The sequence below is a fragment of the Phyllobates terribilis genome, unplaced genomic scaffold, assembly GCF_046119375.1.
Source record: "Phyllobates terribilis strain yellow unplaced genomic scaffold, ASM4611937v1 Scaffold_2__4_contigs__length_985480577, whole genome shotgun sequence".
Lineage (NCBI taxonomy): Eukaryota > Metazoa > Chordata > Amphibia > Anura > Dendrobatidae > Phyllobates > Phyllobates terribilis.
In genome coordinates this window covers 827,979,991-827,993,849 of record NW_027362762.1, presented here as the reverse complement: position 1 = coordinate 827,993,849, position 13,859 = coordinate 827,979,991, and the positions used below count along the sequence as shown (strand labels likewise).

Genomic DNA, 13,859 nt, shown 5'->3' with positions numbered 1-13,859 from the left:
GGTACTGAAGACTGGGGGCAATAATGTCATACGCCAATGACACCTGACGGCTTTTACGCACCGTATATGGAGCAGGAAGAGGATGACATGGGAATGCTGGCAGGTAAGAAAGATCTTGTTTTTTTATTTGTGAGTGTGTTACAGAAGAGAGGCAATATGGGGGACACAAGACCAGGATGGGAGACATAGGAGCCCAGGATAAGAGACCATGGGGGCCCAGGATGGGGTCATTATTACAGGAAGGTGCCAGTATGGCAGAAATTATTACAGGATGGAGCCAGGATGGGTGACATAATTACTGTATGGGGGCCATCATGAGGAACATAGATTATTGGTTCGTGGTGGCAAGTTGGAGACCTAATTACGGTAGGGGCCAATCAGGGGACATTATTACTACTGTAATTTAATTTACTTTTGAGGATACTGTTTTCCATATGGGGGACAAAAGGGAGGTCCTGTTACTTTGCAGGGCGGCACTATGTTGCTTTTTTTCGCCATCTGGCACAGTGTAGAAGTCGGGGGGGAAAAAGTGGGGAATGTGCTGTAAAAGCTATAGATGAGTGCCTGTTACTTTCTGCAGAGAGGAGTCCTGGCTGGAAAAAGACATAGTGGTTTGCTCCGGATGAAGAAGAAAAGCGAAGATGAAGGACTTCACTTAAAAACATCACTAGTAAGTCACTCTATTACTTGTACACTTACACTATACACTTTATACTATATATAGAGCTCCTGTGTATAATGTCACTTGTGATCCCTGTATTACTGTTACAGAAAGGGGGCACGTTAGGTGAAGTGGATCCTCCAAGCCCAAGGTCCATGTGGGCATACAGGCCACGGGCGTCAGTGCAGCATGTGGGTGTTGCACATGGAAAACAGCAGAGTTCCTGGAGGCAAACTAAAAGTCTTAAAAGGGACCTGAAAGCTGCATGCAGACATGTAGAGGTGAACTGAAAGTTTGAATGGGATCCTGGAAGCCGCAAGCGAACATGTTGAGGCAACCTGAAAGTCATAAAGGAGTTCAGGGCACAGGAGACAAAACTCCAGAGTAACAAGAAAGTCTAAACACCATGGAAGCCGCAGGCAGATAGGAGGCGTCCTGAAAACCACTGGACAAACAGCAAAGGTCCTAGAAGACCGGGAACAGGTAGCAGACAGATCTCCAGAGTAACCTGAAAGTTAAATAGCATGGAAGCTGCAGGCAAACAGGTGAAGATCTGAACACCACTGGCAGGTTGCAAGGTTACTGGAAACTGTAGACTGTGCACAATCAAACTAAGAGAGTTACTAGAAAGTTTTATTACAATGCCAAAATACAATGTGTGTCTTGGGGGGCCTTATATAGGCCTAGGAAATACAACACATTGAGAACGACAGGCTACTTTCAAAGCCCTACGTGGAGCACAAGAAAATCCAGCGGACCGGGGCAGGTGCATAACAATTACCTGTACACTACACACTAGATACAGAGCTGCTGTGTATAATGTCACCAGTGGTAATATTAGTGTTATTAGTATTGTGTTTTTTATTAATGATCAGTATTGTGTTATTCAATGACTATCTGGTGGTAATATGTGATCTGGCCATGGTGTGATGGTATTTGTTCCTTGTATGTTGTATTATTCGGTCACTATGTAGTGGTAATATGTGGTCTGGTCACGGTGTGGCAGTATTTCTCCCTTGTATGGGGTATTATTCATTCTCTATGTGGTGGTAAAACAGGTGCTTCTCACAAAATTAGAATATCATCAAAAAGTTAATTTATTTCAGTCCCTCGCCTGCCATTCTGGAGGACTATAAATGGAGCTTTGTATTCGGCTATTTCCATCAGTTCCGTCCATAAGTCTATTACCATTGTGTGTTATCAGATGTGGGTGACCACCTCCAAATTCAAAGTCTTCCAGAACAGAGAGTTTGGAGGCCTATTCTAGTGATCTATGGGGGTCCCAGTGATAACACATTTATCGACTATCACCTGTGGACAAGTGATAAATGTTTGTGGTGAGATACTCACTGACTTGCAAAAAAAGCGGACTAGTGGGCACAACTAAGCTTATAATAAGGGGTGCTACAGAGAGATCCCTGCAATGTAATAGAGAGAGAAAGACGCAGGAGGATCATAGTGCACACCCAGATATCTCAAAAAATGCAAAATTGTATTAAACATGATTGACAGTGAAAAACAACTCAGACAAAAAAATGTAAAACATTTTAAAATGGGCAAAATACACATGAAGAGGTTTGATGCAATAGTCCAGTGGTGGCCAACCTATGGCATGCATGCCAGAGGGGGCACCCAGAGCCGTCCTGGTTGGTACGTGCGCCATTTCCTCACCACTGCTACCACTCTTCTCAGCCCGGGCACCATCCCCCTCTCACTTGAGCCACGGCCTGATGGGAGCCAGGCACGCGACCTGATGGGAGCCAGGCGTGCAGCCTAGGAGAGTGGCTGCGGCACTAGTGAAGTGCTGACAAGGGTGAGGAGATGGAGCATGTGCCCACAGGTAGGACTGTAATATGTGAATTCCAGATCAGCGTTGCATTATTATTATTTTAATATGGGGCCATTACACGGCGTGCAGCACCATGTGGGGCCCATTACAAGGTGTGGAGCGCTGTGTGGGACCCCTTTGAGCTGCGTGGAGTGCTGTGTGGGGCCCACTGTGCTGCGTGGAATGCTGTGTGGGGCCCATTGTGCTGCGTGGAGCGCTGGGTGGGGCCCATTGTGCTGCGTGGAGCGCTGGGTGGGGCCCATTGCGCTGCATGGAGCGCTGGGTGGGGCCCATTGCGCTGCATGGAGCGCTGGGTGGGGCCCATTGCGCTGTATGGAGCAGTTCGTGCATTTCTAGGAATGGTGGGATACTATCAGCGGTGTATCCAGAATTTCGTCATGACAGCCGCACCCAGACCGATCTTCTTAAGGGCACCAAGACGGCAATAGCCAAATGGTCTCTTGAAGCAGAGATGGCGTTCCAATAGTTGAAACTCAGGGCTACATGACTTCAACTTTCAGGTGGAACACAGGCATGGCAAGCTGCATGGCATCGCAGATGCACTGTCTAGACTTCCCTGTTTGGTGACTGAAGGTGCCAAAACCCCCGACTTTGGGCAGAGGCGGGGATATGTGACAAAGTCACTGGCAAAGTACTGGAGGGGAGATATGTAGCACTGAGGTTGTTAGTTTCAGCAATATAAAAAAATTCTTAAGGGCGCTGGTGGGTATAGTTAAGTTAACCTGCAGCACGTAGTAAGGGGCACCATATACCACATAAGCATAAAACCTAAAATAAACGAGATCTACTGCGCTGGTATACTCACTTTAAATGACACGAGAGGTTAAGGAGATAAAAAATATATTTTTATTTTTATTCATACAAAAGCTAGTTAAAATAAGGATAAAATATGAGGCTAAAAATTCCCAGAAGAAGCGAGGTTCGATGGAGGAATATGAGCGATAAATCAGTGGATTATTCTTGGTATGTCCAGGACGTACAGGTACCTGTGAAGGGTATATATACTATGGTAAGTATAGGAATAGTTGGCGGATTATCTTATTAGTATATAGAGATTTTAGTTACCTGAAACGTAATTAGGTGGTGGAAGAGTAATCACATATGGATGCCTCTGGCTAGTTCTCTTGAACCTGTCAGCTGTGAGTAAAAAAATGGGGGGGGGCTAATTATTAAGAGACAGGGTATTGCCACGTTTGGAGTTTGAGTTTGGGTATTTTACCTGTATAGTAGAAATCTTAAATAAATGGAGGGGTCTGTATATATCTGGTAGGATTAGGGGGGGTACTCCCCTGGGTTACTGCAGAGACTATAGAGTACTATAAAGTGGAAATAGAAAATTAAAACGTATATAAATCTGAATAGCACACTTATCACAGTTTATCTTACCCGTAGGGAAGTAGTTTTGTGGATCTAGAGGGTAGTAGTTGTCCAATGGTGGTGGATGTAGTCACAGTATAGTCATCCAGACTAGTGTAGTCAATCAAGATTAGTTATACCACCTAGGGGAGCTATGTGTCAATTGTGGTTATTATAAATAATAACTATTATAAATACAGTACTCATAGGTAAAAAGAAAAATAAAATGATCTCTTATGTATATATATATATATATAGAGTTACGTACTGCTGCAATAAAATGAGAGGTCTTACCACTATTGGCTCTGTGTGATGGAGAAAGATTCAGCTTTGGAGTAGGTTGAGCTGTATAGAAAAAATCCTGGTTTGTAGCAAAAGGTAGAGAGCGCTGGTAAGTGTTTTAAAGCTTTTTCTTTCAACAGTGGTGCTGATAAGGATTCCTTGGGGCGGTGGAGTCTGTCGTTCGTGCACGTGTAGTCCCGGATGGGCACGTGCTGCTGGAGTTGTTATCTTTGTCGGCGTCCTCGTGGGGGACGGGACTGCTGGATGTCAGGGCTGAGGGCGTCGGAGTCCCGGCCGGAGACTCCGGCACCTGCGTGCAGCACCCGAGAAAAGAAAGATGATGATCTCAGTAGGACCTGCGTAGCGTAAGGTCCTACTAGTCACGTGACTGGGAGACGGAGAGCAGGAGAGGCCACACTTCCTACAGACTCCACCGCCCCAAGGAATCCTTATCAGCACCACTGTTGAAAGAAAAAGCTTTAAAACACTTACCAGCGCTCTCTACCTTTTGCTACAAACCAGGATTTTTTCTATACAGCTCAACCTACTCCAAAGCTGAATCTTTCTCCATCACACAGAGCCAATAGTGGTAAGACCTCTCATTTTATTGCAGCAGTACGTAACTCTATATATATATATATACATAAGAGATCATTTTATTTTTCTTTTTACCTATGAGTACTGTATTTATAATAGTTATTATTTATAATAACCACAATTGACACATAGCTCCCCTAGGTGGTATAACTAATCTTGATTGACTACACTAGTCTGGATGACTATACTGTGACTACATCCACCACCATTGGACAACTACTACCCTCTAGATCCACAAAACTACTTCCCTACGGGTAAGATAAACTGTGATAAGTGTGCTATTCAGATTTATATACGTTTTAACGTTTTAATTTTCTATTTCCACTTTATAGTACTCTATAGTCTCTGCAGTAACCCAGGGGAGTACCCCCCCTAATCCTACCAGATATATACAGACCCCTCCATTTATTTAAGATTTCTACTATACAGGTAAAATACCCAAACTCAAACTCCAAACGTGGCAATACCCTGTCTCTTAATAATTAGCCCCCCCCCTTTTTTTACTCACAGCTGACAGGTTCAAGAGAACTAGCCAGAGGCATCCATATGTGATTACTCTTCCACCACCTAATTACGTTTCAGGTAACTAAAATCTCTATATACTAATAAGATAATCTGCCAACTATTCCTATACTTACCATAGTATATATACCCTTCACAGGTACCTGTACGTCCTGGACATACCAAGAATAATCCACTGATTTATCGCTCATATTCCTCCATCGAACCTCGCTTCTTCTGGGAATTTTTAGCCTCATATTTTATCCTTATTTTAACTAGCTTTTGTATGAATAAAAATAAAAATATATTTTTTATCTCCTTAACCTCTCGTGTCATTTAAAGTGAGTATACCAGCGTAGTTTCAGCAATATAAACCTAGGAAATATGATCCAGCACACAAATTGCCGAGGGGTTAATCAGCCATGTTTAGTGCTAGGATGATTGAACATCTGTAGAGTAGGAAGAGTCCAGAGGATAAATACCCAGCTTTCTAGAGCAATGTGTGTGGGGCGGGTCTGGAGGCACAAGCTCCGGAGCTGTATTGTCATGTGAAGGAAAGCTAAACCTTGAGTTGTTTGTTTCTGGAGTGGGCAGTTTCCCGTAGCAACAAGGACTGTGCCATATGTTATGCTTTGTTTTTCCTGTTAGGTGGGGAAGACCGTTTTTGTTTTGCTAACATTGCCGTGGTTTTATGTAATACTCTTAATAAACCAGCAGAAGGTTTAAAGAGACAGTGTTCCTGTGCCTACCTCTATGTGCAGCCGAGTGAATCGATCTACCACAGTTGGTGCTAGAAGTCCGGACAAGATCCCCAGGAAGCAAGTGTGATGGCTGTGGACAGACTGCATGTCCTGAGTGATGGCGGCTGTAAGGATGGAACAGCGGTCAGGTACTCTTAATAAACCAACGGAAGGTTTAGAGAGACAGTGTTCCTGTGCCTACCTGTATGTGCAGCCGAGTGAGCCGCTCTACCACACCCTCCATAACTTTAGACCAAGTTCAATCCCTTCTTGGATTGCCAAAGACCAAACATCCAAGCCTATTACATTCAAATGCACACCATCACGTCCCCATGTAACCTCATAACCTTGGGCCAGAGGTCCTACCTCATAGCAGGGGGGGCCGAACATAGGAACGAAACCCCACAGATTCCCACCTCCCCAAGCATTTAATAACCTCATCACTTAAACCACTTCTGGCAGCCTCTGTCACAGCCCCTATCCTGAACAAATGACCTCTATAACGAGAAATACCCACGCCACCAGACGCATCATTTCTAAAAGACTGATAACGAGTTAAAAAAGACCCATCTGCATGAATCAAAAAGGCAGAATTAAAAAGACCACGACCAGCCCAAATTCCCATAAGCAAAGTATCAGACACATACGGGGACCCTGGGACCTTAAAAATGGCTACGCTGAACCTCTTATTGTACTTTAATTTTTTTTATAAATGTATAATACAGTTTGTATTTTTGTAGATTGCCCCCACATATCTTTTCTCACATGTATTTGTCTATATTCATTTAGCTACCTATGTTGAATACAACTACTTACCAATGTTTTTTTGCGTTATTTGCGGAGCTTTTTTTTAACTCTGCGTTTTCAACATTTTTCACCTTTTTTGATTGTGCTCGTGGCATCACTTTTGATATATATTATTTATCACTGTTATTATTTTTTTTAAAATCTTTTACTGTATTTAATAGTCCCCTTAAGGACTTAAAGTTATGATCGTCTGATCGTTTGTGCATGAGCACTACCATGCATAGAGAAAATAATGATCTCCTATGAACGCCAGCTACAGGCAAAGTTTCATAGGAGAATCATCATGACAAACACGGGGGGTGTTCAGCAGACCCCCGGCTGTCATGGCAACCTATTTTTTTTTTTTTTTTTTTAAACTATCCAAATATTGTGTAAGTTCCCTTCGTTTTGCCAAAACAGTCACGGACTCCATAAGACCTCTGAACAGTGGTATCTGCTAACAAGGCATTCGCAGCAAATCTTTTACGTCCTGTTAGTGCCCCATCATATATCCAGACGCACTGGACCCACAGTGCTCCCTGATAATATTACCCAAAGTGCCCATCGTGCTACCAATCACGATACCCCTAGATGACATCAGCCAAATTTCCCCACACAATACTGGCCAATAGTGCCACATGGCATTACCAGGCACAGTGCTGCGTCCACACACTGCCCTGACGGGACCTTACTCTCCTGCTGCATACTGACTAATAGACGCAGCAGAACATTGCAGCCTGGTTTATAGAAGAAAAATAATCTAATAGTGCAAAAGATACGGTATTTTTTTTTTTAACAAACAGTGGCCAAGAAGTTTTGGTCAGTGACCTCTCACTAAAGGGATGAAGCTGAAGGGTTAATCACCATCTAGTAATCAGACCTAGTTATTGGGAGGGGGATTATTACTTTTCTTGCACTGATCGTGAATTACAGCCTGTATCAGGGGTCCCAAACAAGTGGCTCGTGGCTGTCTGCTCAGGTGAGTGCTGCTCTCAGCTGTATTGTCATCCCCAGGAGGGCACTCATGGCCATTATTACTTTATTGAGGTACTTGATAAAAAATTCTGGGAATTATTTATTTTTAAAGGATGTACTTAAATGGATTGTTTACTTCTGCACAACTCCTACTTAAATAGCAGCAAAAAGTAAAATAAAATATGCCCACCTCCAAGTCTGGTGACACTCCTCCCATCTTCCCTCCGAGGTGTAATGCTGCTGATCGGCTGCAGCCTTCTCTCATCCTCAAGAAGAAAGCTGCAGCCGATCAGCAGTCACGTAAAATGATGAGACTGTGGAGAAATTAAAGGAGCGTTGCCGGTCCGAGAGGTGTCTAGATTTTCTTGTAAACCACAGTTAGGCTGGGTGCCCACGTAGCGTTTTTCAAGCGTTTATGCTGAGGAATTTCCGCAGCGGAAACGCTTGTGAAACGCTAGGTAATCCGCACCCCATGGTCCCCAAGGGGATTCCGCAAGTTCTATGCACATGCTGCGGATTTTTCCGCAGCGTTTATGCTGCGTACAAAAATCCGCAGCATGTCATTTAATTTTGCGGAAACGCAGCGGAACTCCCGCCATTGACTTGCATTGAAACGCATAGAAACCACGACTGTACATTTCTACAAGCGACTTCTATGCGTCTCTATGTGCGGATGGTACCCAGTTCTGGAGGAGAGGAGACTCTCTTCCAGACCTGGGTACCATTGTACCTGTAAAAAAAGAATAAAATAACAAAGTTTATATTCACCTGTCCGGCGTCTTCTCTCTGAATGCCGGCATCACTTGAGGACCTGCAGTGACGTCACAGTCATGTGACCGCAGGCCCTTCACCGCTCTGTCTCGCGATATGCCGGCAGCCGGGAACCAGACAGGAACGAGCGCTGCAGCACACACCGGGGCCTCGGGGGTGAGTATAGCTTTATTTGTTTTAATTTTTACGGTTCACACTGTATAAATCCATGCTGTTTGCATGGATTTATATAGTGTGACCTAGTTGTCAAGCACTTTCCAAGTGATGCTATCGCCTGGAAAGCGCTTGTCAATCTGCATGCGGAAACGCATGTGAATCCGCATGTGGATCCGCATGTATTCTGCAGGAAAAACGCATACACAATCTGCATGCGTTTTTTCTGCCAGGGAGATGCAGAAATGCTGCAGAAATTTTCTGCTTCATTTCTGCATCGTGGGCACATAGCCTCAAGAAGATGTTGTTCAGCAGTGGATAAGAGAATTATTTTAATAGGGGCTTTTTTTTCAAACTTTATCTAAACAGAATGACTGTATAAATAAAGAAAAAGTCACAAATAATAAGCCACCCAGTATCCCACCCTCCAGGAGAGAGGAGGGTGGGGGGAGGAACTTTAGATCTTTTAGATCTTCAGAATAAATAATTAAGGGAATGATTGTTCCTTGAAACATGCTAGCCTATATCTGATGTGGCAAAGTCACTGGCGGAATACTGGAGGGAAGATATGTTTCACTGAGGCTATTAGCTTCAGTGATGTGAAACGTGGAAGTCTTCTCCTGCATAGTAGGTGCAGAGGGGGTTAATCAGCCATTTAAACAGGCATGTTTTATAGGTGAATGGCCATAGTGTGGGCGGGAGGTCATTCACCATATCTCTACCCCAGTATGTGGTCTGGGCTTTAAATAGCCAGCCTTTTCACTCAGGTGATGTTCAGTGTATGGGGAAGCTAGCTCCTGAGAGAGAGGAGCTTGTGTTTTGTGCTAACCTGGACCGTGTGCTATTGTTAATGTGACATGCAGAAGTAGTGCTGTTGCTTCAAAAGTATCCAGCAGGAGACAGGGAGTGTTTTAGCATAGCCCCAGGGGGATTGTGGGGAACTTGTTATTGTAGTCTAACTGAAGCTGAAGAGAAAGGTAGGGTGTTATCTGTATCTGACAGAAGGCAAATGAACAGGATTCAGATCAGGAGAGAAACTGTAACATCCCTGGCGGCATGCTGGCATGGCTTACCATCTCACACCATGCAAGACTGCCAACTTACCTATCAGTCCTGGCTGCACACTTTGCTCCATTACTTGCTGTGTGCATGTCTGTTGTCTGATTGCTTAGGGCAGCGGCCCTGTTACTTCCTGATTCTTAAAGTTACAGTGTGTGCAGTCCTAATGCATCCCCAGCCTATTGCTGTGAGTCACTGGATACTTAAACCCCCTCCACCCAGTAGGAGGTGCCTCAGCAATGCTTTCTTTCAGTGTGTTCTGTGCAACTGAGTTGCCAGGTCCTGTCCTGTATCTTGTCTGTTTCCGCCACCCTGGGGGCTGAGTACCCAGCCCCTTTACCTGTATCTGTGACTTCTAGCCTGTTTCCGCCACCCTGGGGGCTGAGTACCCAAGCTCGTTCCTGTATCTTGTTCCAGGTTCAGTTCCTGTCTGAACTGTGTCCTAGCCAATTACCTGTTTGTCTCTATGTCCGATCCTTTCCTTTTCCTGCAGTGTCTGAACCTGCACCTAACTCCAACTCGTTGTCTCTGTACTTCTGTTTGTGAGTTTTGTGTCCACTCGCTACTTCATTGCAAGTACCTTGTGTGTATCTGGTTCTGCTTGTCCCGTTTCCCTGCCTCCCTATCTACCTCCTGTGTTCTAGCTATCTTCCTGTGCTTCCCAAGTCTGACTTGGAATAGCACCTGGACCACCTCCCACGTCCCTCCTCGGACCACGGAGTCGATTAAGCCGCCGTGTGTTTGTGGTCAGATCTGGCGAGGCCCCTAGTCACGCCCCTCCAGGCACTCCTCGATTCGTGGCCCAGTGGGACCACTAACCATGCTCATGCCAATCAGTCCGGGCGTGAGTGTAACAGTTTGCTCAGGCCATGGTCCCCGTTGAGCCCCACGGCCCTTTGCTCTCAGAGACATTTGAATCCTTGTCAGGCAAATACGTGCACCAAGGAAAGAATTTTTCTCAAGTTAAGGTCCAGGCGATTTACGCACCAGTCCAAATGGAGTTATCAGCACTTGTTCCTGCGGATCCACCACGGTACTATGGGGATCCAAAATAAAGCCGTGCATTTGTGGAGCAATGCATGCTGCATTTCAAATTCTATGCTCACTATTTTCCCACCGATCGAGTTAAAGTAGCATTTCTGATGTCCTACCTAGCAGGTGATGCCTTGAATTGGATCACCCCCTATGGGAAGCATGGGATCCGATCGTCTCTGACCTGCAGGCCTTCCTGGTGGCCTTTCTAATGGTCTTCGATGACCCTAACCCTGAAGCTTCTGCTAAAGCTTCCCTTCCCAATATCCTGGAGCAGTCCCGATGGGTGATGCATGTAGGTAGCCCACCAGTTCCCCAGCCTGAAGAGGCTGCTGCCCACGCAGAATCCACACAGGATGACAATGCTCGGCAGAATACTTCTCTTCCCAACCTCAAGAGGCAGTGCAGATGTGTTAGGTGTAGAGGTAAACTGTCACGTCAGGTTCTGTCCTCCCAAAGACTTCCTGTTCTCCAGCCTGTAGATGCAGCTATCCGCACAGAATCCATGAAGATTGACCATGTTCGTCAGGCAAAGCAGAGGCCGGAATTCAGTCATAAAATCGGATTGCGGACCCGCTGCGGTTGCTTGGGTCACCCTGACGGTTTTTGTCCAGAGAAGGTTGGAGAGTACCAAGACATTAGGCCTGTAGGAGAGGCTGCCCTTGGCATTAGTGTTTCCTCTCCACAGATGACCATGACTGTCTCCGTGGCAAGTGAAGGCCTCGGATTAACCGGAAGTTTCGGGCTTAAAGCCTTGAAGAGTCGGTGTCTGATTCCCGTCCGACAACTCCAGAATCCGGTTTGGGCATTGTCAGCGGAAGGAAGATCCCTACTCGGAAACAGTCAAAATATGATTGTACAAATTAAGCTCCAGATTGGAGCATTACACATGAAGAAGTTCACATTCCAGGTGCTGTCTGGTTTACCCACAGGTCGTCCAGAGCCAAGAGATCTAGTGCCCTCTCAGGTCTGGAGATCCTGCATGGTGTTTCCTGGGGGACTGCTGAGGTACAAGGGGTGTCCAGTCCCCATACCTTCAGGACAGTCAGCAATGTCTTCTTCTTCTTCACCAGATCTGCTAGTCGCTGACTCGCTGTGCGCTGAAGTCTCGGAAGGAAGGGAAGCGGAGGCAATGTCTCCACACAGTCTCGACGATTGTACCAATGATCTGGCTTCAGGTACCGCCACGCCTTGCAGACGTGTCATCTCAGAAACCAGACTGAAGATGGTCCCAAAGCAAGGATCCTCCATCTCTAATAAATCTGGCAATAAGTCCATCAAGGCGGTGGCTACCTCCAAGTCTCTGCACCCCTCCAACCTGGCGGAGGACCTCCAGTTGTCTCTTGAATCCTCCGGGGTGCTACCTGATAACAAATGGAGAGAGACTTTCCTACACCCTGTACCTGGTACTTCACCCACTTCATCCAGTAAGCTTGGCAAAGTGTATGTCAAGGTGGTGGTTACCCCCGAGTCTCTGCACCCCTCCAACCCGGTGGAGGATCTCCAGTTGTCCCGTGAATCCTTTGGGGTGCCACCCGATATTAACAAATGGAGAGAGACTTTCCTGTGTCCTGTTCCTGGTACTTCGCCCACTTCATCTGATGCTGAGGACGGCTCAATGGGAGGAAGCATCCTAGTCACCAAGATGGTGAGACCAGTCTCGTTCCCTCTAGTGGACAGAAGAGGTAATATTCTTGAAGAGAAGGACTGGCCTCCAAAATCTCTGCAGAAAATCCTTGCAGGCTTGAAGAAGAGGGGCGTAAAGGGGGGGGATACTGTAACATCCCTGGTGACGTGCTGGCATGGCTTACCATCTCCCACGATGCAAGACCGCCAACTTACCTATTAGTTCAGGCAGCACACTTTGCTCCATTACTTGCTGTGTGCATGTCTGTTTCCTGATTGCTTAGGGCGGCGGCCCTGTTACTTCCTGATTCTTAAAGTTACAGTGTGTGCAGTCCTAATGCATCCCCAGCCTATTGCTGTGAGTCACTGGATACTTAAACCCCCTCCACTCAGCAGGAGTGTGTTCTGTGCAACTGAGTTGCCAGGTCCTGTCCTGTATCTTGTCTGTTTCCACCACCCTGGGGGCTGAGTACCCAGCCCCTTTACCTGTATCTGTGACTTTTAGTCTGTTTCCGCCACCCTGGGGGCTGAGTACCCAAGCTCTTTCCTGTATCTTGTTCCAGGTTCAGTTCCTGTCTGAACTGTGTCCTAGCCCATTACCTGTTTGTCTCTATGTCCGATCCTTTCCTTTTCCTGCAGTGTCTGAACCTGCCCCTAACTCCAACTCGTTGTCTCTGTACTTCTGTTTGTGAGTTTTGTGTCCACTCGCTACTTCATTGCAAGTACCTTGTGTGTATCTGGTTCTGCTTGTCCCATTTCCCTGCCTCCGTATCTACCTCCTGTGTTCTAGCTATCTTCCTGTGTTTCCCAGTCTGTTCCATGTGAACAGAGCCCTGTCCTGTCTGCCTGCACCTGCGGTTCCGCTCTGCTCTGCTCCGCTTGTCCTCCGCACCTGCGGTTCCGCTCTGCTCCGCTTGTCCTCCGCACCTGCGGTTCTGCTCTGCTCCGCTTGTCCTCCGCACCTGCGGATCTGCTCTGCTCCGCTTGTCCTCCGCGCCTGCGTTTCTGCTCTGCTCTGCTCCACTTGTCCTCCATGCCTGCGGTTCCACTCTGCTCTGCTGCGCTTCTCCTCCATGCCTGTGGTTCCGCTCTGCTCCGCTTGTCCTCCGCGCCTGTGGTTCTGCTCTGCTCCGCTTTTCCTCCGTGCCTGCGGTTCTGCTCTGCTCTGCTCCGCTTGTCCTCCGCGCCTGCGATTCTGCTCTGCTCCGCTTGTCCTCTGCGCCTGCGGTTCTGCTCTGCTCTGCTTGTCCACCGCACCTGCGCCTCTGTTCCTGTATCCCAGTTTGCACTGGTCCCTATCCAGCCTGCTTTCCTACCTGCCAGTATCGGCCTGTCTGCATGCCTGCCGTGCCTCCCCATACCCGCATGTCAGCATACCGGCCGTGCCTGCCAGTACCCGCCTGTCTGCATACCAGCCGTGCCTGCCAGTATCCACTTGTCTGCATACCAGCCGTGCCTGCCAGTACCCACC

General features: G+C 46.7%; 2 long non-coding RNA genes across 2 annotated transcripts; one reads left to right on the top strand and one right to left on the bottom strand.

Annotated features, from left to right (window-relative positions):
• Positions 1–3,333: 3,333 nt before the first annotated feature.
• On the bottom strand, positions 3,334–4,542 carry LOC141231921 (uncharacterized). Its single transcript, XR_012298196.1, has 5 exons — positions 4,161–4,542; positions 3,897–4,009; positions 3,730–3,826; positions 3,576–3,647; positions 3,334–3,496 (listed from the first exon to the last, which is right to left on the bottom strand). It is a non-coding gene; the product is annotated as an uncharacterized lncRNA (long non-coding RNA).
• On the top strand, positions 4,165–5,569 carry LOC141231932 (uncharacterized). The gene is made up of 5 exons (XR_012298207.1): positions 4,165–4,737; positions 4,887–4,999; positions 5,078–5,174; positions 5,256–5,327; positions 5,407–5,569. It is a non-coding gene; the product is annotated as an uncharacterized lncRNA (long non-coding RNA).
• Positions 5,570–13,859: the final 8,290 nt, after the last annotated feature.